General features: G+C 44.7%; 1 protein-coding gene across 2 annotated transcripts in view; it reads right to left on the reverse strand.

Annotated features, from left to right (window-relative positions):
* The window catches only part of ATXN10 (ataxin 10), a 216,946-nt gene that overhangs the window by 21,523 nt on the left and 171,573 nt on the right, over window positions 1–23,850 (reverse strand). The window lies entirely within an intron of this gene.

Consider the following 23,850-nt stretch of genomic DNA (forward strand, 5'->3'; position numbering starts at 1 on the left):
AAAGTCTGATCCATGGAGGCCCCACCTTGAAACTAAAGCTGGATACACACTATACAACTTTTGTGGTTAGATTTCCTTTAGATTTACCTTCAACTATGTAGTGCAAGGGCCTGTCTGATTGCATACAAATTGAAAGTGCTTAGATTTGACCTCATCTTATATGGTTTTGGTAAATCTAAAGGAAAAAATCTAAAGGAAATTGTATAGTGTGTATGGCCCATTACAGGACTTAACCACTTAAGCCCCGGAGGATTTGGCTGCTAAACGACCAGAGGGTATTTTGCGATTCGGCACTGCGTGACTTTAACGGACAATTGCGCGGTTGTGCGACGCTATACCTAAACGAATTTGGCGTCCTTTTTTTCCCACAAACAGAGCTTTCTTTTGGCGGTATTTGATCACCTGTGCGATTTTTTGATCACGCGCTATAAACAAAAAAAGAGCGTAAATTTTGCAAAAATAGCAATATTTTTCCCTTTTTTTTATATGAAATTCCCCCCCAAAAAAATGTAAAAATCAAAATTTTTTAATATTTTCGGCCAATTTGTTTTATGCTACCTATGTTTGGTAAAAAAAAAAAATCGCAAAAAGCGTATTTTGATTGGTTTGCGCAAAAGTTATTGCGTTTACTAACAAAGGGAAAGATTTTTGTCATTTTTGTTGTTTTTTTTTTAACGCGTAATGGCGGCGATCTGCAATTTTTTTTGCGGTACTGCGACATTGCGGCGGACAGATCGGACCCTTGACTGACATTTTTGACACTTTTGGGGTTACCAGTGACATTTCTACAGTAATCAGTGCTATATATATATGCACTGTTACTGTAAAAATACACTGGTAGTGAAGGGGTTAACTTTATTTGAGAGGGAGGGGCTGTGTGTGTCCCTAGGGGCGTGATTCTAACTGTGATTGGCTGTGGCTTCAACTGTATGCAGAGTGATCAATGGATCTACATAGTAGATCCATGTGATCATCTCTCATACAGAGAGGAGAATGACAGGCAGCTTGTTTACACAAGCTGCCTGACTTTCTCCCTCTCCCCCGCCGATCGCAGAGTGGCCGGCGGCAATCGGGTCCGCCGGTCACACGCGCGGGGGGGTCCGTGACCACGCGGGAGCGGGAGCGCGCCTCCGGCGGCGCGCGCTCGCTCCCTAAACCCTCACAGGCGAGCGACGTAGACCTACGTCACTTTGCCTGTGAGGGGCTGACCGCCGCCGTAGATAGTCGTGCGGCGGTCGGCAAGTGGTTAAAGGATCCGCTACTGACGGCTTGGTGCCAGATACCACAGCATATCTTCAGAGATCTAGTGGCATCTATGCCTCTATAGACTCGTACACACGCAACGAATTTCCGCCGACCGGTCATCCGTCTTTTGTCCAGAGTCGTGTCTGTTGGTTGGAATGTGCTCTAGACTGCACACAAATTTTCCCGTACGACAGAATTCTACTTCAGAAGTGATGTCATGTGTTGGATTGTTTTGTGTTCTTTCATCTCTGAGCATACCTAGTCTTGCTCATAATATTTTTCCCCATCGAAATCTGTACTGAGACGAAAATCGGACGTGTGTTGATGGTTGACAAAAATTATATAGCCTGCACACCTGGATTTTTTCGGCCGAAAAGTCGGAGTTGATTGTCGGAAGCGCCATACTAACAAGCCGAAAATCGGCAGATCGGTTGTCGGACCAAAATTCCCGGCCGAATTTCGACTCGTGTGTACGGGGCTTAAGAGTCAGGGCTGTTTTGGTGGCAAAATGGGGACGTACTCAATATTAGCTGAGTGGTCATAAAGTTATGCCTGATCTGTGTAAATGTCATTTAGTCAGGGTTTACATCTATTTTAGCACACCCAGACTTCTCAGAAACACAGGTTTTGTTTTTTCCATTTAACAGTCTGTAAAAGCATTCACGTGTCTCCAAAGTGGCACAGAAGTGACTTGCTCTGCACATCATAAAAAACCTGGGCAAGCAGCTATGGCACAGATGACTAAAAGATAATATAAATATTCCTTACGACAGAGGGTTAGAGACCCAGAGAGAGCGCAGAGCCCATTCTATGGTTTTGTCTTATAATAAAGTCAATTTGGGGATGAAAACAATGTTTAATGAATAGCTAACCAGAACTGTACATTGAGGACTTCCAGCCCAGGCTGTGGTTCAGTTTGAAAGTAATTTGGTGGCCTCAAAGAATAGAGTGAACGGACGGCCACATCACACACATACCAGACATAATCTGGCAAAGCGAGGGGTTTGTATTTTCAGTATGGCCAAAGCAGACTGTAATTTAACAATGTGTTGAATGTTTTCTGTTGAGGGTTCTGAAAATGTTATCGTTTCTCCATAAAGAGAGCAGGTGTCTCTTACCTGAGGTTATTCGTACTATAAAAAAAATGTTATTAGAAAGAGCCAATTTCATGGTGTGTGCTCAAAAACAAAAAAGCACAAGCTAGAAAACCAAACACCAAAAAATTTACGAGGGGTGCTGCTGAAGTTCTCCTCCAAAGAGGAAGGGCCCTTATAAATGAGCCTTGAGACACACAGCTTCTGACGGGGGAAAGGTACTCTGATCCACCTAACTGAAGCCTTCCAGACCCCAGTCATTGGGGGGAACAGATGAACCTGATCCTCCAAGTACTTGGAAGGAGAGGCCCTCATTGCGTGAGGAACAAAAAACCTGAAGGCTCCAGATCCTGTCCTTGACCTTTGGACATGCCTGAAGAACCTGTGCCCTCTGTCTTTGTGGACTTAAGCTAGGTTACCCTGGCCCGCATGGTAAATCGCAGCATTTTACCACATGGTCAGATTTCAGTGTCGGCTCTGGCAGGAATTTGAGTGATGTGCATATTCATGAACCACACTGTTTACTGTTGTCATGAAACTTTAAAGTTTCACATAGGGACCCTTCATGTACTGTATGTCTCCACACCGTAGCACAATCCGGTGCAGTGTGCAAAAATGAAGATGTGATGTGCAGTGCTGCATTTTCCAGCAGTGTAAATCACACTATTGTGCCCCAGCGGTGAGCTGTGTTTATCCAGTGCCGAAAAACACAGGTCACCACACATAGTGTGAACAAGCTCTAAAATATGCTTTTCTGTAAAAATAAGTGCTGTGGTTAGTGCTGTACAGTATCTTGGACATAGCAGGCCTTATGGAGAGATAAAAAAACAAAACAAAATGGCTCCAAGCTGGCCATAGGGCTGACCTAAGAAGCGTTAAAAAAAAGCAAGGGTGTCATAATCCAATGCAAGTGTCTCACAGTGGGGTACCAAACCAATAGTGATTCTTTGGCACCCCTGGGATGCCACCCCCACAGGGCAGAAGCCCCATGGGTGCTCTGCCTTCCGAGCCTCTGACCAACTTAGGTAAAACCATCCTTAGGAGGTATACAGAACCTTGAAAATTCCCTTACCGGAGCAGTATTCCCTTCTCCCACATTTGTTGGTGGGCATTGTGGCTTCCAGCCCTTCCTGAAGAGGAATCCCTTGAAACCCCATCATACTAGTCCTGTACTCCCTGCCATAAAGGTAGGAAGAACAGTAGGTTATTCCTGTGGGACACCAATTATAACTGACACAAAACTTGATCTTAGGGGAAGACCTGGGGAGAAGCATTTATTATAAAGAGCGAATTTGCTGTGCAGGTAGGCCCCAAGACACAATGGACTTCAGATACTAGAGGATAATTCTAGTCATGGCAGAAAATACAATTAAACTCATTGAAAATATCATAGAACATACACATCATATTTTTTTTCCTTTAAAGCTAAACTCTGGGCAGAAAAAAAAAAAAAACATTAAAATATATTCCTCAATAGCCACCAAGCATATAAATCCACTGGGTGCACCAACTTCATGTGCACACCCAGATTTTACCTTGTAAAATTAGCAGGGGTATCTTCACTGTGCTGTATATAGCCTGTGCAGGAAGCAAAGCTGTAGGAACGGTCCAACATCTCCACCCACTACAAGATGCCCCTAGAGAACTAGAGAAGGTGGCGGAGACTAGACCAGTCACTCTGCACAAGAGAGCAAGAGAGCACCTGCACAGAGGTAACCTTTACACTGGATAACTTCACAGATCTGAAAGAGATACACAAAGCAAGAGGCAAGTATACACCTTGAATGTTGACAATATTAGCTTTTTCCGGAGTCCAGCTTTAAGTGTGGGCTGCAAAAGTAGCTGTATCGAATGATAAAAACCAGTACTTGGCAAGGGTGTAGGTTTTCAGTTTAACATGGGGTAAATGGAAGGAGGAGCCAGTCTTTATAAAACAACACCAGATTCAGTCCAAAAAAAGACAATACTGCATATAGATAAGGAAGTAATATTTCAGTGGTGATAGAACAAAGGATTGTCCATGCAAGGCCCGTGCTGTAAGGTGACACACACTTTCTAGTAGAGGAGACAGGTGCTCTTTGTGCTTTACATCCACCACCAAGTGAAATGGCCTCTCACCTCAAACCTGCTTGTAATAAGCATATAACTCGAGCAATCATGGAACGATCCTCCCCTCTAGGTAGAAGACTGAATGGGATCTATCTCACTCTTGCACTCCACACCATTAAAGCCAAACACTGATCCTGGGCAGCTCCCCTCATAGCCATGAAAAAGGGAATACAAAACCGGGCAAGCCGGTCTGAAATAAAACAATTAAGGTCAAACTGCACGTTTAACCCACGAGGTACCCCCACTTTGGTCTCGTATATCCAAAAGGACTCTCGTTGACTTAATTTCCTGATAAAATTTCCTGGCTGATGGTGTCCTGTTCTGGAGGTTGATGTGGAGCTCCTCTGATGACTCTTCTATGGTTGGGTGACTTCTGACTCTTCCCAGCACGGTGACCGGACATGAAGCGGGAAATCTCTCCCAACTCTCGGCTTCTCTTCCTCCTGCTCACAAGTGTCCACAATCAGGGGAACGTTCCCCTTAAAGTGTCATTCCACCTTGTGGGGGGTCCTAGGCCTGCAATGTGCAGACTGTAGACATGAAGCTGATTCTGCTCTGACCTGTGTGAGGATCTTCTCTGTCTCTCCTCCGTGTCCCCGATGGAAGATGGAGGCTTCTTGTCCTGGCTGAGAGGTGTGAGGGCCATTCTGTGTCTGCACTATGGATCTGGGAAGCCCAGATCTGTGAGGGCCATTCTGTGTCTGCACTATGGATCTGGGAAGCCCAGATCCATAGTGCAGACATAGAACGGCCCTCACACCTCTCAGCCAGGACAAGAAGCCTCCATCTTCCATCGGGGACACGGAGGAGAGACAGAGAAGATCCTCACACAGGTCAGAGCAGAATCAGCTTCATGTCTACAGTCTGCACATTGCAGGCCTAGGACGCCCCACAAGGTGGAATGACACTTTAAGGGGAACTTTCCCCTGATTGTGGACACTTGTGAGCAGGAGGAAGAGAAGCCGAGAGTTGGGAGAGATTTCCCGCTTCATGTCCGGTCACCGTGCTGGGAAGAGTCAGAAGTCACCCAACCATAGAAGAGTCATCAGAGGAGCTCCACATCAACCTCCAGAACAGGACACCATCAGCCAGGAAATTTTATCAGGAAATTAAGTCAACGAGAGTCCTTTTGGATATACGAGACCAAAGTGGGGGTACCTCGTGGGTTAAACGTGGAGTTTGACCTTAATTGTTTTATTTCAGACCGGCTTGCCCGGTTTTGTATTCCCTTTTTCATGGCTATGAGGGGAGCTGCCTGTCCAAGCCTGCCCAGGATCAGTGTTTGGCTTTAATGGTGGGGAGTGCAAGAGTCAGACAGATCCCATTCAGTCTTCTACCTAGAGGGGAGGATCGTTCCATGATTGCTCGAGTTATATGCTTATTACAAGCAGGTTTGAGGTGAGAGGCCATTTCACTTGGTGGTGGATGTAAAGCACAAAGAGCACCTGTCTCCTCTACTAGAAAGTGTGTGTCACCTTACAGCAGTGTTTTTCAACTTCGGTCCTCAGGGCACACTAACAGGCCAGGTTTGCAAGAAAACTGAAATAAATCACAGGTGATATCATTTGCTGCTCAGAGATTGCAGTATACTAGTCTGCATCTCCCCAAGGTAATACTTAAAATCTGGCCTGTTAGTGTGCCCTGAGGACCGGAGTTGGGAAACACTGCCTTACAGCATGGGCATTGCATGGACAATCCTTTGTTCTATCACCACTGGAATATTACTTCCTTATCCGTCAGCGCTGCTCTACTATTTTAAAGACTGTTTCACAGGAGTTGTATTTTTGACCTGAGAGTTCAGCTGCTTGCTTACAGTGATTTATCGTTCATTTGCGCTGATATTACCTTTTACTTATGTTAATACTGCATATAGGTGCAAATATATTGTAGTAAAAATGTCTGTGCCTCCTGAGCTCTAAGTCCTCAATCTGCAAATGAGCTACCCAAAAAACCTGCCAACTAGAAAAATTAGGTGTCAGCAAGTGAGGTGTCTTCTGTAGGGTTGGAGATCACGCTGGACTCTTTCGGTTTTGAGTCGATGACTAGGTGATGGTAGTGGTAGGGAAGACTACTCTTCCAATGCTTTCTGCCTCACTACACCTGGAAGGGATGGTGAGCCCTTTTTAGGGACCTGGGCTTTGGGTATGGCTTTAAGGTCGTTTTCACATGTAATGTAAGGGGTACATATCCAAAGAAATGCAAAAATAAAAAAGGTACATTTTGTTGGTTGTTTATTGGAAGAAGCTTGCCGCTGCCAACACAGCTATCCTAGAACAATTCTGATTCTGGTATCACAGACACACCGGTGGGGGATTTTCCCTGTTCACCAACCTACAAACAGAAGCAGCCCTGAGGAAGGGGGGGAGTTTTTCCCCCCAAAAGGCATTGGCTTGACCATTTTTTGCTTCTTCCATTTAAACGACCACAAAATATAACCTTTTTTTATGTTTGCATTTCTATGGATATTGGGTGCTCCTTCCTCCCCCACCCCTAGCAAGTGAGGTGTGGCTTTTTTCTTGCATTAGGGAGGGAGTCGTGAATTCCAGCACCCCAGCATCATATACTTTGTATGTGCAGAGCACCCTCTAGTGGCTACAGTGGAGATTCACATCTCTAGGAAACGGGATACCAGTTTTAAGAAAATATAAAGAGAAAATATACCTAGGTTATGGTGAGGGTGTGGGTTAAAAGTAAACAAAAAGCCTCCCAGTAAATCAATGCACAGCAGACTAAAACATTCTTGAAAACAATAAGGTATCTACACGTCTTCCTTCTAAAACAAATCCAAACACTAATATGTATATTACTCAGTTTAGAATAAGGAGTAGAGCCATGCAAATCATTCCTTTTTGCTTCTGGGCTAACGGGACATTCAGAAACACTAGTTTAGAAAGTACAGAGCCATGCATTACAAACTGAATACAGCTGTTTCAGGCTTTCTGGCCATCATCAGTGCAGTGCTTTGACACCAAAGCTTTAACAAAAAAAAAAAAAACAGGGCTTCAGAAGCAACAAGAAAGTATAACCAAACAGGTTTTGGTTTTGTGGCCTAAAAGGAATCAAAAGTCACAGCCCCAAAAACAGACCTGCTAGTAGTGGAGTTTCAACTCAGCAGGCTGTCACAAGCATCCACTAATAGAATCTCCATAAATTAGGAACCACCTGGCCAGTGGGTGAGATCTCCCTGCAGGGGGTCCCCAACAGCACTGAAGCTCCAGCCATATTTAAAGCCTGACCTATTACTATAAATTGTGAAAAGAATATGTCTTGGTTGGAACAGTTCTTTAAATATAATTGTAAAAATAACTTTTCACATGTTCAGGATGAATTCAGAAAACGTCTCTCAAACGTACCAAGCAGGAGTTAATGAGCAGTGCTGCAGATGTCATCTCCCGCTAAGTTGAACAACCCATCTTACATTTTTTTTTTTACAGTGTGGTGACAGAAATGATACATATTAGGCCTCGGCACACCTTTAATGTGGTATACCATAGTGATGTAGAGCATGCAGATGTGGTTACCAGACCACCCAAAAGGGGAGGCCAGACTAACCTCTGTGTGGGCATCACACAGATGCAAGATATCTATATGTTGTATAACACATTTGTAAGTCACAGAGTTACAAATTTAATAGGCCAACAAACTAAAGAGGTCCCCACGCTGGTCTCAGGAGGTGGCCGCTCTGTGTGGTTACTGCTTCAACCAAGAACTTCTACGGCCTCTGGAAGATGGGCTGATCCGACAGACTAATCTATTTAAGAAAGTGAGTCAGTCACTAGACTGGATCCAAAAACGGTTAATTGCCAACTCCTCTCTAAACCAAAATTTGTAGCCCGTAAGGCTGTTGGAATACCAGATCTTGGTTCTTTAAATTCTCTTAAGGACTCCTGTGGCCAGATAAGAGTACACATATTCCACATTCTACAAAACTGCAAATCTAGATTCTCCATCATGCAGAATATATAAACAATTAGGCAATCCATATGCAAGACAACAGTGTAATGGAAAAGAAACAGCACTAAGGTTGGCTTTGGAGTCAGAGATGCACTATATGGTCAAAAGGACCCCTCCAAATATTAGGTGTTTTAAATAAAGGGTAGCTTCATTGCTACAGTTTACAAAGGGGTTTTAGACAAACTGGTCACTTTCAACTTGTCTGAAGAAGCTCCTTATTTGTTTGAGCATAACTATGCCCCTATGTACAAGGCCAGCTCCATAAAGACATGGTCTGATAAGTTTGGTGTGGAGGAACTCTGGTATCCTGCCCAGAGCCCTGACCTCAATTGTACTGAACACCATCGGGATATATTATAGGGCTAATTGTGAGTCAGGTCTTCCTATTCAACAACAGGCACTTAACCTCAAACATGGGCACACATTTCCTTAGGCACGCTCCAAAATCTTGGAGGATATTATAGCAAAGAGGAGGGCAATGTTTCAATATGAAAGATCAGAGGAACTTACAATCTGATCAGTGTATAATTAAAGTGATAAAAAAAATCAACTATATTCTCTCAAGAATGAGGATACACCAAGCAGAGGACCATGAAACTATCCTTTTCAATATGGAAAAATACAACTGAATTCTTTAATTCAGGGCCTAACAAATTTGCTTTGAATCTAGGAGCCAGCTAAAATGAAAATTTAGGAGACTGTTAGTTATAAAAAATAAAAAAAACAACAACTAAGCTTTGTTTTCAACAACAAAACCCCTTCTCTTATACAACCCTGATGTGTATTCTCTTCAGATGCACAACACAGGTTTACACATGAAGAATACACAGAGGAGCCTAGGCCAATTTCAGCTTTCAGGGCTGTCGCATTTTGAAAGACAGTTGTGCGGTCATGCAACGCTTTACCCATATGAAATTTGTATAATTTATTTGAGACAGGGAGAGCTTTCTTTTGGTGGTATTTAATCATAACTGGGGTTTTTACTTTTTGCCAAACAAAAAAAGATAGAAAACTTGGGGGGAAAAAAACAAACATTTTTCTTTTCATTTTTCTTAGTATAAATAAAGGCGATTTTTTTTTTTTTTAGTTTTTGACAGAGCGAAGAAAAAAAAATGTCCATTTTTATTCCTGCCTGTGCCCCCATTAGGGAGGTCCTATTTACCATTATTATTAAAAAGTGAAAGTAAAAGAAAATTCCACATTTTGGGTTGTCCCCAGAAAAGTAATAGAGGGGAAATCTTCCAATGGGGACACTAGTTATGGTGACCTGGGGGTCCCCAAGGGATTCCCTTAATTTGCAAGGATTTCCTCTCACTTCCTGTTTGCTTATGGGACAGGAAGTGAAGTGAAGTGAAGTTTCCACAATGGGACACAGATGGAGGAAAAAAAAAAAATCTACAGGGATAACAACTAGGGATCGACCGATTATCGGCAACACCGATATATTGGGCACTGATATGCACTTTACTCAATATATCGGAATCCCCCCCTGAGGTTACCGATATTTAGGGAAAGTGCATGTACCGGAGTGATGCCTGCAGCTAAAGGCATCACCCCGGTACCGGTGTCCATAACCTACGGTTGGCTGACTTGTAATGACAACCGATGCGGCTGAGCTGTCATTACAAGGAGTGGAAGGGGACGTCCCCCCCTCTCGCTGTCTTCTGCGGTTCGCCCGGGTCTCACGTCCCACCGGGAGACCCGGGCATCCTACCTCCACCGCCACAGAAGAGAAGACCCGATCAAAGCCGCATTCGGCTCTGATCGGGTCTCCATGTAAAAAACCCGGAAGTGATGTCATGACATCACTTCCGTGTACTCTGCGCTGAATTGAAAAAAACCGACAGCATTCAAAACAGCCAAACTTGGTGTTTTGAATGCTTTTCAGTGCCGAGGGGGGGGTTTGGGGTCTTTTAGACCCCCAAATCCCTTCACAAGGAGTACCTTTGTAAAAATAAAAAACATTTTTTTTTACATGTCCGAAAATATCGGCCGATATCCGATGACCAAAATATCGGTATCGGTATTAAAAAAATGATATCGGTCGATCACTAATAACAACCCTCCCATACTCTATCCAAAATGGAAAAAAAAATGTTTTGCCTATAGTTCTACTTTAATTTTTGTAAGAAAATTTGGCAAATAATGGGATTTCTGACTTAAAATCCATTTCTCTGATGTTCATTGACAGACAGTTCCTGACATTCTTGACCTTTGGGTTATGCTGCCCCCTACAGGAGTAGGACACTAGGCAGAAAAAAAATCTGGCTACACCCATGGGTAGTCTCAGGGGGTATACTCCCTCTCTCTGCTATAGTCACTCCTTTTGTTACAAGCAGTGTCAGGAGAATTATAACTCCACAGAGCGGTGGGTACTGTGTCCGTCAATGAACATCAGAGAAATAGATTTTACAGTAGATTAAAAATCCCATTTTCTCTTTCATTCATTGACATACACAGCTCCTGTCATTTTAAACCATTGGGACATCCCAAAGCAGTGTCAAACATGAGGGGTGGGAAACAGCAAAAAATTCCCAAGGCTAAACAGTAGCCAACAAAGACTCAACCCCAAACAACTGAAGCCCACCTAAAAAAAACAATACACCCTCAAAGAGGATCAGGTCCTCTTAACAGCAGCCTGCAACCTTGCAGCCAAAGGAAGCATTCGCAGATGCCAACACATCCACCACTTTAAAAAAACTTTGTAAAAGTGGGCACCGGGGACTAGGTGGCCGCCTTGCAAACCTGCGTCATTGATGCTTGATAACGGAAGGCCAAGGAGGCAAGCGCCCTAATAGAGTGTGCCTTGGCAGGGAAAGGAGGAACCTGACCCCTGATGGAATAGGCCTGAACCACCGTCTGTTTGATCCTTCTGGAAATGGTCGCAGAGGAAGTGGACAACACTTTGCGAGGTCCATCCGTAAGCACAAATAAGAGTCTGACTTCCTGAAAGACTCCGTAGCTGCCAGGTACACCCGAACTGTCCGGACCACATCCAAGGCATGCAAGGCAATTTCCTTTGTATGTTCAGGCCTGGGACACAGGAGTAGACAACACAATGTCTTCATTCAAATAAAAGTCAGAGACTACCTTAGGAAGGAATGACGGACAGGGGCAAAGCACCCCCTTATCCTTCTGAATCACCAATAAGGTGAGCGACAGGATAAAGCCGCCAGTTCCGACACCCTGCACGCAGAAGTGATAGCCACCAAAAAGGCCACCTTCTGGGACAGCGTAAGCAGGGGAATCTGCCGAATATTTTCAAAGGGAGGCTTCTGTAGAGCTGAAAGCATCAAATTAAGATCCCAAGGCGGCAATGGAGCCCGCACTAGAGGAACCAAATGTCGGACACCACGAAGAAAGGTAAGCACCAGGGAATGTGTGGCCAGAGGTCATTGGAAAAAACCACCAAGGCCGAGACATGGCCCATGATGGTACTCAAGGCCAAATTCTGTTCAACCCCTCTCGTTGAAGGAAGATTAAGATACGAGCTGCCGAGAAGGAGAAAGGATGAACCCCAAGAGATGCACACCACTCAATGTACGTCTTCCACATATAATGGTAGATCTTCCTAGAGGTAGATTTCCTAGCTTTTAACAACGTAGGCATCACCGACTCAGACAAACCTCTACCCTTTAGCACCTGGCGGTCAACAGCTAAGCTGTCAAAGCCAGGGACTATAAAGCAGGATGGGAGATCGGTCCTTGGGACAGCAAATCCTTCCTGAGCGGAAGCTTCTAAGGAACGTCTGCGACCAAACGCACTAGATTGGCGTACCAGGCCCAGCGGGGCCAGTCCGGTGCCACTTGAATCCCTTCTGCCTCGTACGTAGGAGTCTGGGCAGAAGCTTAGGAGGAGGGAAGGCGTAGATCAGACGATACTGACTCCATGGGGCCACCAGCGCATCTGTGGAGTCTGCCAGAAGATCACATGACTGAGCCACAAACCTCTGCATCTTTCTGTTGAGCCAAGATGCCAACACATCCACCTCAGGGGTGCCCCACCAGAGACAAAGCTGATGAAACACCTCCGGATGAAGAGACCACTCCCCTTGGTCCAACGAATGCCCACTGAGGTAATCCGCCTGCCAATTTTCCACCCTGGGAATGTGTACAGTGGAGAGGGCTGGAACGAACCATTCTGCCCATCTTAGAAAGCCAGCTACCTCCAGAGCTGCCAGGACACTTCTTGTGCCCCCTTGGTGATTGACATAAGGCACGGCTGTGACATTGTCCGATTGAATGCGTGCTGGGCATCCCCTGAAGATGATCCGTCCAATGATTCAGACACAGTCTGATCGCTCGGAGTTCCAGGACATTGATCAGTAGTCTGGACTCTTCCAGTGTCCAGATCCCCTGAGCAGAATGCTTGTCAAGGACGCCTCCCAAGCCAGACAGGCTGGCATCCGTGATGACCACTGTCCAACACAAGGGGAGAAAGGATTTTCCTAGCCGAAGCACAGGAGAGCAAAGTCACCAGGGACTGCTATGTTCCTCAACTCCGCCGGGTCTGATTGTCCAGAGACTGCGGAGTCTTGTCCTATTTGGTCAGAATCTCCTTTTGCAGGGAACTCATATGGAACTGTGTAAATGGAGCCGCCTCGAAGGTAGATACCATCAGGCCCAGCACCTGCATGCAAGTCCGGAGGGATAACCATTTGTTTGACAGCAGGAGCAGAATTGCGGCCTTTAAATTTCTGGAGTTTGTCCAGAGGAAGGAGCACTCTGGCTATGGCCCAGTCCAGAGTCAGGCCCAAATAGTCCAGCTTCATGGACAGAACCAGGGCAGACTTCTGAAAATGTAGAATCCAGACAAACTTCCGCAGAGTTCATATCGTGATCTCCAGGTTCTCCACTAGAGCAGAGGGAGACTCCCCTCGCAGATGGAGATCATCTAAGTAGCCCAGTACCGTGATCCCCCATTGGCGTAGCAAGACTAGCACGGGATCCAACACTTTTGTGAAGACCCGAAGAGCAGAGGCGAGACCAAATGGTAACGCCACAAACTGATAATGCTCCTTTCCCACAGCAAAGCAGAGAAAACCGCTGGTGACTGGCACATATTGGAATGTGAAGATAGGCATCCTTTATTTTTATATATACAGTGGGTACGGAAAGTATTCAGACCCCCTTAAATTTTCCACTCTTTGTTATATTGCAGCCATTTGCTAAAATCATTTAGGTTCATTCTTCTTCCTCATGAATGTACACATAGCACCCCATACTGACAGAAAAACACAGAATTGTTAACATTGTTGCAGATTTATTAAAAAAGAAAAACTGAAATATCACATGGTCCTAAGTATTCAGACCCTTTGCTGTGACACTCATATATTTAACTCAGGTGCTTTCTATTTCTTCTGATCATCCTTGAGATGGTTCTACACCTTCATTTGAGTCCAGCTGTGTTTGATTATACTGATTGGACTGGATTAGGAAAGCCACACACCTGTCTATATAAGACCTTCCAGATCACAATGCATGTCAGAGCAAATAAGAATCATGAGGTCAAAGGAACTGCCTGAAGAGCTCAGAGACAGAATTGTGGCAAGGCGCAGATCTGGCCGAAGTTACAAAAAGATTTCTGCTGCACTTAAGGTTCCTAAGAGCACAGTGGCCTCCATAATCCTCAAATGAAAGACGTTTGGGACGACCAGAACCCTTCCTAGAGCTGGCCGTCCGGCCAAACTGAGCTATCGGGGGAGAAGAGCCTTGGTGAGAGAGGTAAAGAAGAACCCAAAGATCACTGTGGCTGAGCTCCAGAGATGCAGTCAGGAGATGGGAGAAAGTTGTAGAAAGTCAACCATCACTGCAGCCCCCCACCAGTCGGGACTTTATGGCAGAGTGGCCCGACGGAAGCCTCTCCTCAGTGTAAGACACATGAAAGCCTGCATGTAGTTTGCTAAAAAACACCTGAAGGACTCCAAGATGGTGAGAAATAAGATTCTCTGGTCTGATGAGACCAAAATAGAACTTTTTGGCCTTAATTCTAAGCGGTATGTGTGGAGAAAACCAGGCACTGCTCATCACCTATCCAATACAGTCCCAACAGTGAAGCATGGTGGTGGCAGCATCATGCTGTGGGGGTGTTTTTCAGCTGCAGGGACAGGACGACTGGTTGCAATCCAGGGAAAGATGAATGCGGCCAAGTACAGGGATATCCTGGACAAAAACCTTCTCCAGAGTGCTCTGGACCTCAGACTGGGCCGAAGGTTTACCTTCCAACAAGACAATGACCCTAAGCACACAGCTAAAATAACGAAGGAGTGGCTTCACAACAACTCCGTGACTGTTCTTGAATGGCCCAGCCAGAGCCCTGACTTAAACCCAATTGAGCATCTCTGGAGAGACCTAAAAATGGCTGTCCACCAACGTTTACCATCCAACCTGACAGAACTGGAGAGGATCTGCAAGGAGGAATGGCAGAGGATCCCCAAATCCAGGTGTGAAAGACTTGTTGCATCTTTCCCAAAAAGACTCCTGGCTGTATTAGATAAAAAGGGGGCTTCTACTAAATACTGAGCAAAGGGTCTGAATACTTAGGACCATGTGATATTTCAGTTTTTCTTTTTTAATAAATCTGCAACAATGTCAACAATTCTGTGTTTTTCTGTCAGTATGGGGTGCTATGTGTACATTCATGAGGAAGAAGAATGAACCTAAATGATTTTAGCAAATGGCTGCAATATAACAAAGAGTGAAAAATTTAAGGGGGTCTGAATACTTTCCGTACCCACTGTATATACTGTGTATTTATATATATATATATATATATATATATATATATATATATATATATATATATATATACACACACACACACAGGGAGTGCAGAATTATTAGGCAAATTAGTATTTTGACCACATCATCCTCTTTATGCATGTTGTCTTACTCCAAGCTGTATAGGCTCGAAAGCCTACTACCAATTAAGCATATTAGGTGATGTGCATCTCTGTAATGAGAAGGGGTGTGGTCTAATGACATCAACACCCTATATCAGGTGTGCATAATTATTAGGCAACTTCCTTTCCTTGGGCAAAATGGGTCAAAAGAAGGACTTGACAGGCTCAGAAAAGTCAAAAAGAGTGAGATATCTTGCAGAGGGATGCAGCACTCTTAAAATTGCAAAGCTTCTGAAGCGTGATCATCGAACAATCAAGCATTTCATTCAAAATAGTCAACAGGGTCGCAAGAAGCGTGTGGAAAAACCAAGGTGCAAAATAACAGCCCATGAACTGAGAAAAGTCAAGCGTGCAGCTGCCAAGATGCCACCAGTTTGGCCATATTTCAGAGCTGCAACATCACTGGAGTGCCCAAAAGCACAAGGTGTGAAATACTCAGAGACATGGCCAAGGTAAGAAAGGCTGAAAGATGACCACCACTGAACAAGACACACAAGCTGAAATGTCAAGACTGGGCCAAGAAATATCTCGAGACTGATTTTTCAAAGGTTTTATGGACTGATGAAATGAGAGTGAGTCTTGATGGGCCAAATGGATGGGCCCGTGGCTGGATTGGTAAAGGGCAGAGAGGTCCAGTCCGACTCAGACGCCAGCAAGGTGGAGTACTGGTTTGGGCTGGTATCATCAAAGATGAGCTTGTGGGGCCTTTTCGGGTTGAGGATGGAGTCAAGCTCAACTCCCAGTCCTACTGCCAGTTTCTGGAAGACACCTTCTTCAAGCAGTGGTACAGGGAGAAGTCTGCATCCTTCAAGAAAAACATGATTTTCATGCAGGACAATGCTCCATCACACGCGTCCAAGTACTCCACAGCGTGGCTGGCAAGAAAGGGTATAATAGAAGAAAAGCTAATGACATGGCCTCCTTGTTCACCTGATCTGAACCCCATTGAGAACCTGTGGTCCATCATCAAATGTGAGATTTACAAGGAGGGAAAACAGTACACCTCTCTGAACAGTGTCTGGGAGGCTGTGGTTGCTGCTGCACGCAATGTTGATGGTGAACAGATCAAAACACTGACAGAATCCATGGATGGGAGGCTTTTGAGTGTCCTTGCAAAGAAAGGTGGCTATATTGGTCACTGATTTGTTTTTGTTTTGTTTTTGAATGTCAGAAATGTATATTTGTGAATGTTGAGATGTTCTATTGGTTTCACTGGTAAAAATAAATAATTGAAATGGGTATACTGTATATTTGATTTTTGTTAAGTTGCCTAATAATTATGCACAGTAATAGTCACCTGCACACACAGATATCCCCCTAAAATAGCTAAAACTAAAAACAAACTAAAAACTACTTCCAAAAATAGTCAGCTTTGATATTAATGAGTTTTTTGGGTTCATTGAGAACATGGTTGTTGTTCAATAATAAAATTAATCCTCAAAAATACTCGTTTGCCTAATAATTCTGCATTCCCTGTATATATATATATATATATATATATATATATATATATATACATATACACACACAGTGCCTTGCGAAAGTATTCGGCCCCCTTGAACTTTCCAACCTTTTGCCACATTTCAGGCTTCAAACATAAAGATATAAAACTGTAATTTTTTGTAAAGAATCAACAACAAGTGGGACACAATCATGAAGTGGAACGAAATTTATTGGATATTTCAAACTTTTTTAACAAATAAAAAACTAAAAAATTGGGCGTGCAAAATTATTCAGTTAATACTTTGTAGCGCCACCTTTTGCTGCATTACAGCTGTAAGTCGCTTGGGGTATGTCTCTATCAGTTTTGCACATCGAGAGACTGAAATTTTTGCCCATTCCTCCTTGCAAAACAGCTCGAGCTCAGTGAGGTTGGATGGAAAGCGTTTGTGAACAGCAGTTTTCAGTTCTTTCCACAGATTCTCGATTGGATTCAGGTCTGGACTTTGACTTGGCTATTCTAACACCTGGATATGTTTATTTGTGAACCATTCCATTGTAGATTTTGCTTTATGTTTTGGATCATTGTCTTGTTGGAAGACAAATCTCCGTCCCAGTCTCAGGTCTTTTGCAGACTCCATCAGGTTTTCTTCCAGAATGGTCCTGTATTTGGCTCCATCCATCTTCCCATCAATTTTAACCATCTTCCCTGTCCCTGCTGAAGAAAAGCAGGCCCAAACCATGATGCTGCCACCACCATGTTTGACAGTGGGGATGGTGTGTTCAGGGTGATGAGCTGTTTTGCATTTACGCCAAACATAACGTTTTGCATTGTTGCCAAAAAGTTCGATTTTGGTTTCATCTGACCAGAGCACCTTCTTTCACATGTTTGGTGTGTCTCCCAGGTGGCTTGTGGCAAACTTTAAATGGCACTTTTTATGGATATCTTTAAGAAATGGCTTTCTTCTTGCCACTCTTCCATAAAGGCCAGATTTGTGCAGTATACGACTTATTGTTGTCCTATGGACAGAGTCTCCCACCTCAGCTGTAGATCTCTGCAGTTCATCCAGAGTGATCATGGGCCTCTTGGCTGCATCTCTGATCAGTCTTCTCCCTGTATGAGCTGAAAGTTTAGAGGGACGGCCAGGTCTTCGCAGATTTGCAGTGGTCTGATACTCCTTCCATTTCAATATTATCGCTTGCACAGTGCTCCTTGGGATGTTTAAAGCTTGGGAAATCTTTTTGTATCCAAATCCGGCTTTAAACTTCTCCACAACAGTAGCTCGGACCTGCCTGGTGTGTTCCTTGTTCTTCATGATGCTCTCTGCGCTTTAAACGGACCTCTGAGACTATCACAGTGCAGGTGCATTTATACGGAGACTTGATTACACACAGGTGGATTCTATTTATCATCATTAGTCATTTAGGTCAACATTGGATCATTCAGAGATCCTCACTGAACTTCTGGAGAGAGTTTGCTGCACTGAAAGTAAAGGGGCTGAATAATTTTGCACGCCCAATTTTTCAGTTTTTTATTTGTTAATAAAGTTTGAAACATCCAATAAATTTCGTTCCACTTCATGATTGTGTCCCACTTGTTGTTGATTCTTTACAAAAATTACAGTTTTATATCTTTATGTTTGAAGACTGAAATGTTGCAAAAGGTCGCAAAGTTCAAGGGGGCCGAATACTTTCGCAAGGCACAGTATATATATATATATATATATATATATATATATATATATATATATATATATATATATATATATATACACGCACAAAGCAGTTTAGTGCCTTGAGGTTCAGGACTGGGGACTGTGAACAGGGTTGAGTAGAAACCCTGAAAATGTTCCGAAGTCGAAATTGGGACAATCCCCCCTTAAAGGAAAAGGTCTTTTACCGCCCCATACAGACCCTGTAACCGGTCTGGGGACAGGTGCAGGTTGGAAGGAAAAAACCTTGCCGGGGAACAAGAGCCAAACTCGATCTTGTAGCCAGACCAAATGACTTTGTGGACCCACTTGTCTTGCACCGGGGAAGTCCGCAGGTCCGGAAACCAGCAAAGATGTCCCCCCATCTCCGATAAGGGTGAGGGCGCACCTTTATGCAGAATGAGCCTTGTCCATGGGTCTGGAGAAGCCCGCTCTCGGCTTGCCAGATCAGGTTCATTTGGATCCCCCAGAGGAGGCCCTGAAAGGCCTAGAGCCCTTGTCAGTCGGCCCTGAGGGACGAAAAAAGTTCTTATGAGCCGAGAAGGAAGGTCCACATCTATGACGAGGTTCCTTGCCCTTAGTAGCCTGGGGAAGAAAGGTACTCTTCCCCCCTGTGAGACCTTTAATGAGGTCATCCAGGGTAGCACCAAACAAGCAATCCCCTTGAAAGGGAAGATCAGTCAAAGCCTTTAAAGAAGTCTTGTCCGCAGACCAGCATTTGAGCCAAAAGACATGCTGAGGGACCACCGCCAAAACAGAGAGGCGGGCTATCAGGGGAGCTGCACTCAGAGGCATTACAGATAAACTGCAGCCCCTGAACAAGCTGGTCTTGCCAGCTCAGCAAAGGCAGGAGGGAGCAGTTCTCCCACCAGGTCAGCGCGCAGGAGCTTAGCCCACTCGGTCAACGAGAATTCTGTCAAAATAGGCAGAGAAAGCAAACACCTTTGCCGCTCTGGGTGGCTTGTGAGCACCAAAGGGTACCTGCACCTCTGTTGCAGCTTGAGCAGCGTCTTCCATCTTTAGGGTCTCACGCACAAATACAATCAGGTCATCTACCAGCGCCTTTCCGTGAGTGGTCGCAGACGTGGAAGAATCATCCTCACTATCAGAGGATTCCAGGCGCAAGAGGGGGGGGATGCTTTTTGCTAGCCTAGCCACTTCCACCCGGGACACAGGGGACTCCAGGACCGCTCAGTGCATGGATGGATGGTTGGTACCCGAAGGGCCCCGCACCCTCAGAGAGGGAATCAGGTGGGGAAACGTGTTCTAGACTCCATGAGTAACCAGGGGGACCCAAAAAAAGTGTAACACACTGCTAAGGGACAACCCCCACCACGCTGGCAGCACCACAGGTCGCCAAATACAAGGCACAGAGCTTACCTCAGAAGAGAGGGAGAGGACCCCACCAGAGTCACCACCCGTCAACACAGGGACCTGCAATCACTAGGAGAATCTGCACTACATGTGCAGCGATCAGGAAGCTAAATGATCCAGGATTCAGCACCAGGGGATAAGAGGGGATCCCACCGCTGAAATCAGCGCCCACGGGGCTCCAGTGTCATGGCCGCAATGCAAACCACAAGAAAATGGCTGCCGGACTACACAAACATGGCCACCGTGTATAGGAATACACAAGGCTACAATAAAATGGAGGCACTGCAAGGCGTACAGGGACCCAGGCGTACAAGGCCTCGGGACAGATCCAGGGGGGACAGGGGGCCCTGGCAGGAGTCCCCACCAAGTACCACCCCCTCCCCACCAGTCGATCGTCCGGTCGCTTGCGGCGCACCCTACCCCCATCGCCAGTTAGCGCCATGCCCCCACCCTAGGAAAGTGGTCGGACCATCCCAAAAAAATACAGCCCCAGTGGATTTGGAGGGGGCAGGATGAAGAACTTGGCAGGGGGGGAGGGATGCCTGCTGGAAGAAGGGCAACCCGGGGGTCTGACCATCCCAAGGAGAGGCCCATGTCCACCCCAAAACCATTTTGCCGGGACCAAAGATCCCAGCAAGGAACTAGGTCCTTACTAGGCAGGGAAAAGCTGAGAGACTATAGCAGAGAGAGGGAGTATACCCCCCTGGGACTGCCCATGGGTGTAGCAAGAATTTTTTTTCTGCCTAGTGTCCTACTCCTGTAGGGGGCAGCATAACCCAATGGTCAAGAATGGCAGGAGCTGTGTCTGTCAATGAACGAAAGAGAAATGTAATTTATCTTCTTTACTGATGTGGGGGCACTGATTATCAGTGTAAATGTGTGTCCTTAGGACACAGCAATCACAGAGCACGCCTGATGCCTGCTCATGTGAGGTGCCCCGGGGGGGCGGGGTTCTGGGAGGATGTCAATAGATGCCCTCCCAGAACTAGCCGACCACGCGGTCGGCAACTAGCTGCCTGGCGCCCAGAAACTGCATGTCCGGAGCATTGGGCAATAGGATTTGCTCATGACTGGGCTGACAAAAGCTGAGATTAGTCCAGCACTGCTTTAATCATTATTGCACACATACATTTAAAAACTTTACGCAGCATTCCAACATCAACCTATATGCAAAAGTGACACATCGCATATCTCTATGCTATTAATTTTATGATAATCAGAATTCCAACTAAAGAGTTAAAGTGTTATTAAACTCAAAGCCAAACATGCATTATATTGTATTGTATATAGTGTAAGGGAATACTTCATTATAACGTGAGTTGTATAAAGTATTCCCTTAGAGCAGGGGTGTCCAAAGTTTTTTCAAAGAGGGCCAGATTTGATGAAGTGAACATGCGTGAGGGCCGACCATTTTGCCTGACATTCTTTGGACCAATAAAATTAAATGCAAATTAACTATTATTTTATGCAAAGTTTATTGCAAACGGCATACTTTTCATTTCGTCACATGGATGACAAATCTAAACAGGTGTTAAATCACCGCCTTTCATATCTGAAGGCCAGATGAAAAAAAAAATCCAGGAAGCTGAAATATATGTCAGGAACACTGTAAAGTACATTACATATTATTGATAATAAAGGCTGTCTGTCAACTTTTAAGTTCAAAAAAATATGAACAAGAACATAACATCAAGTATACATGATGTGTCCAAATATATTTATAACTGATTTAGAACAACTGACATTTTACATTGGTCGACATCGTCAGACGACGCACCCGGCTACGAGCAAAGCGGAGGAACAGTCCGGAGCTGTCTGCGCTGGCGTGGAGCCGGTGTTCAGGAGTATCGGTCATCTCTTCCTCATTGCCGCTTTTTTCCTATGTGCCTGTATTGATTCTACCAAAAAGTGAGTGCAACTTGATCATGTTATGTACTAATAAAGCTTGTTAAGACATACTACACTAGTGGAGATATTTTTATCCTTACATGTTGTGGTCATCGGGAGGATGATATAAGGAGAAGTGGACAGCGAGTCAGCATATAGTGGTCCATACATGTTCCAAGTTACATGTCTTCCTTCTGGTCCAGTTATACTATGCGATGCTTGCTCATTTGTGAGAATGAATGAGTAATAGGATCTGGTGAGTTGCCACTTCTCCCATTTACCCTGACACTTGGTGGTGGAACTACGGGTGATCCTCAGACTGCACGTTTCATCGGCTGTTTATTGGACTATTTTGCTATAAGCACTTTCGTTTGAAAGGACTGAGGGACGCTCTAAGTGATTTTAAGTGATTTTAGTGTTGACGTTGGTTTTATGTTATATCTATACACTGCTCACTGGTCACCTTTAGTCCTGTTAAGACAATTTTAGATTGTACTTTGCGCTACTATTATTTTATTCACGTTTCTTATCAAATATTCCCGTTATTTGTACAAGTAGCAGCATTTATTTTATTCTATTCTAATCAGCTATAAGCTGTTTCCTCCTAAAGCGCAGAGCTATTTCTATAGTCAGTGTGGGACTTTGAAATTTTACAGAATGCAGCAGTGTGGACAGTTGTGCCTTGCTTGGGCTGTGAGGAGATGATAACGGAATGCCTCAATCCTGGACAGGGAAGGATGGAAAAGGGGTCACATGATGCCCGGTACAGGAGGCAAGGAGGATCACCGTCTGTGGCCGCTCCAATCACCCACGATGAGTGCCGACCGGGAAGGGGACCTGGACGCGACGTCAGACTCTGGGGGGGGAAGGAGGACCAAAACGAGGCTTGAACCGCTATAGAGCCGCTGGTGGCGAGTGGAATGTGCGGTGACCCAGTGCAGGGGAGCATGAGGAGTGTCTGCTTCTCGTTTGGTTGTCCTGATAACTTTTCAATATTCTATTTACTACATTGGCATCATTCATGACTATTATTGCTGCCATCAGTAATCATCATCGGTGGGTTCATATGGTGCGTATGTGTGGTTAACCCTTGTGTGACTGATACTTTTGAACATCCCTCCTGGTGTGTTTTGTTCCCACACAGCTGCTACTTGACCCCCAGGTCTTATGCCAATTATGGGGAGGGCGCAGGTCCTGTCATATTAGCGCCAGATTTTTTGTGTTTTTTAGTTCTCCCTAATCAGGCTAAGTCCGAGGCCATATTGAGCAAGGGATATAAAGCTGGCGGGGGTGGGGGTTGGGTGTTAACAATAGTGTATTCACAAATAACAGAAAAAAACGGAATTGGATGCAGCAGGCCGGGATAGACCATCATTTTGAGTAGAAGTCATTCAAAACAGTATCATATATAAGAGGATGTATAAAATTCATGGTAAAAGTACTAATATGGCATACGCGAAGTCCCGCGGCGTTTGAAACATCCAGAGATCCCAGGGGTCCTGAGCAGCGCTCAGAGATTCACAGGGGCCACAACAATAGATTTTTCCAAATGACCTGTGGGGCCGTATTAAAGCGGCCCAGGGGCCACAATTGGCATGCAGCCCAGACTTTGGACATTCCTGCCTTAGACCATCTTACCAATCCTTACCTCTCTCCACTCTGGATGAAGGAGACACCATTGGACAGCAGTATTGTCAAATTGGGGAAGCAGTGGTGTTAGAAGGGCTAGCAGATTTGAATGGACGGGACTAACGAATGAAAGCTGAACTCCAGCTAAAACCTTTTAAGCAGTTACCACAACAGTTTTATTTTTAATTTTTTGGGATAAAGGTTTTACATGAATTATTAAATACTGACCATTGTAAGCACCCATTAGTGTTAAATGGTTTTGTCTCAATCTGTTAATTTGCTGGACAGCTTGGTCTGTTAAAGAAAGCTGAAAAATGATGGACTTACTGGCAGGATCACCGGGTAAAAATAAAGGAAAAAATATCTGAAAAAAAGAAAATTAATGCAGACATCACATCTAAAGATTGGTAAACTGCAAAATAATATGTTTTTGTTTTATAGAATAATACTGATTTAACATTATATTTTGAACAGCATAGTTGCATGCCTCACTGATTGGTGTATC

This window comes from Pelophylax lessonae (genome assembly GCF_965119305.1).
Source record: "Pelophylax lessonae genome assembly, chromosome: 4".
Lineage (NCBI taxonomy): Eukaryota > Metazoa > Chordata > Amphibia > Anura > Ranidae > Pelophylax > Pelophylax lessonae.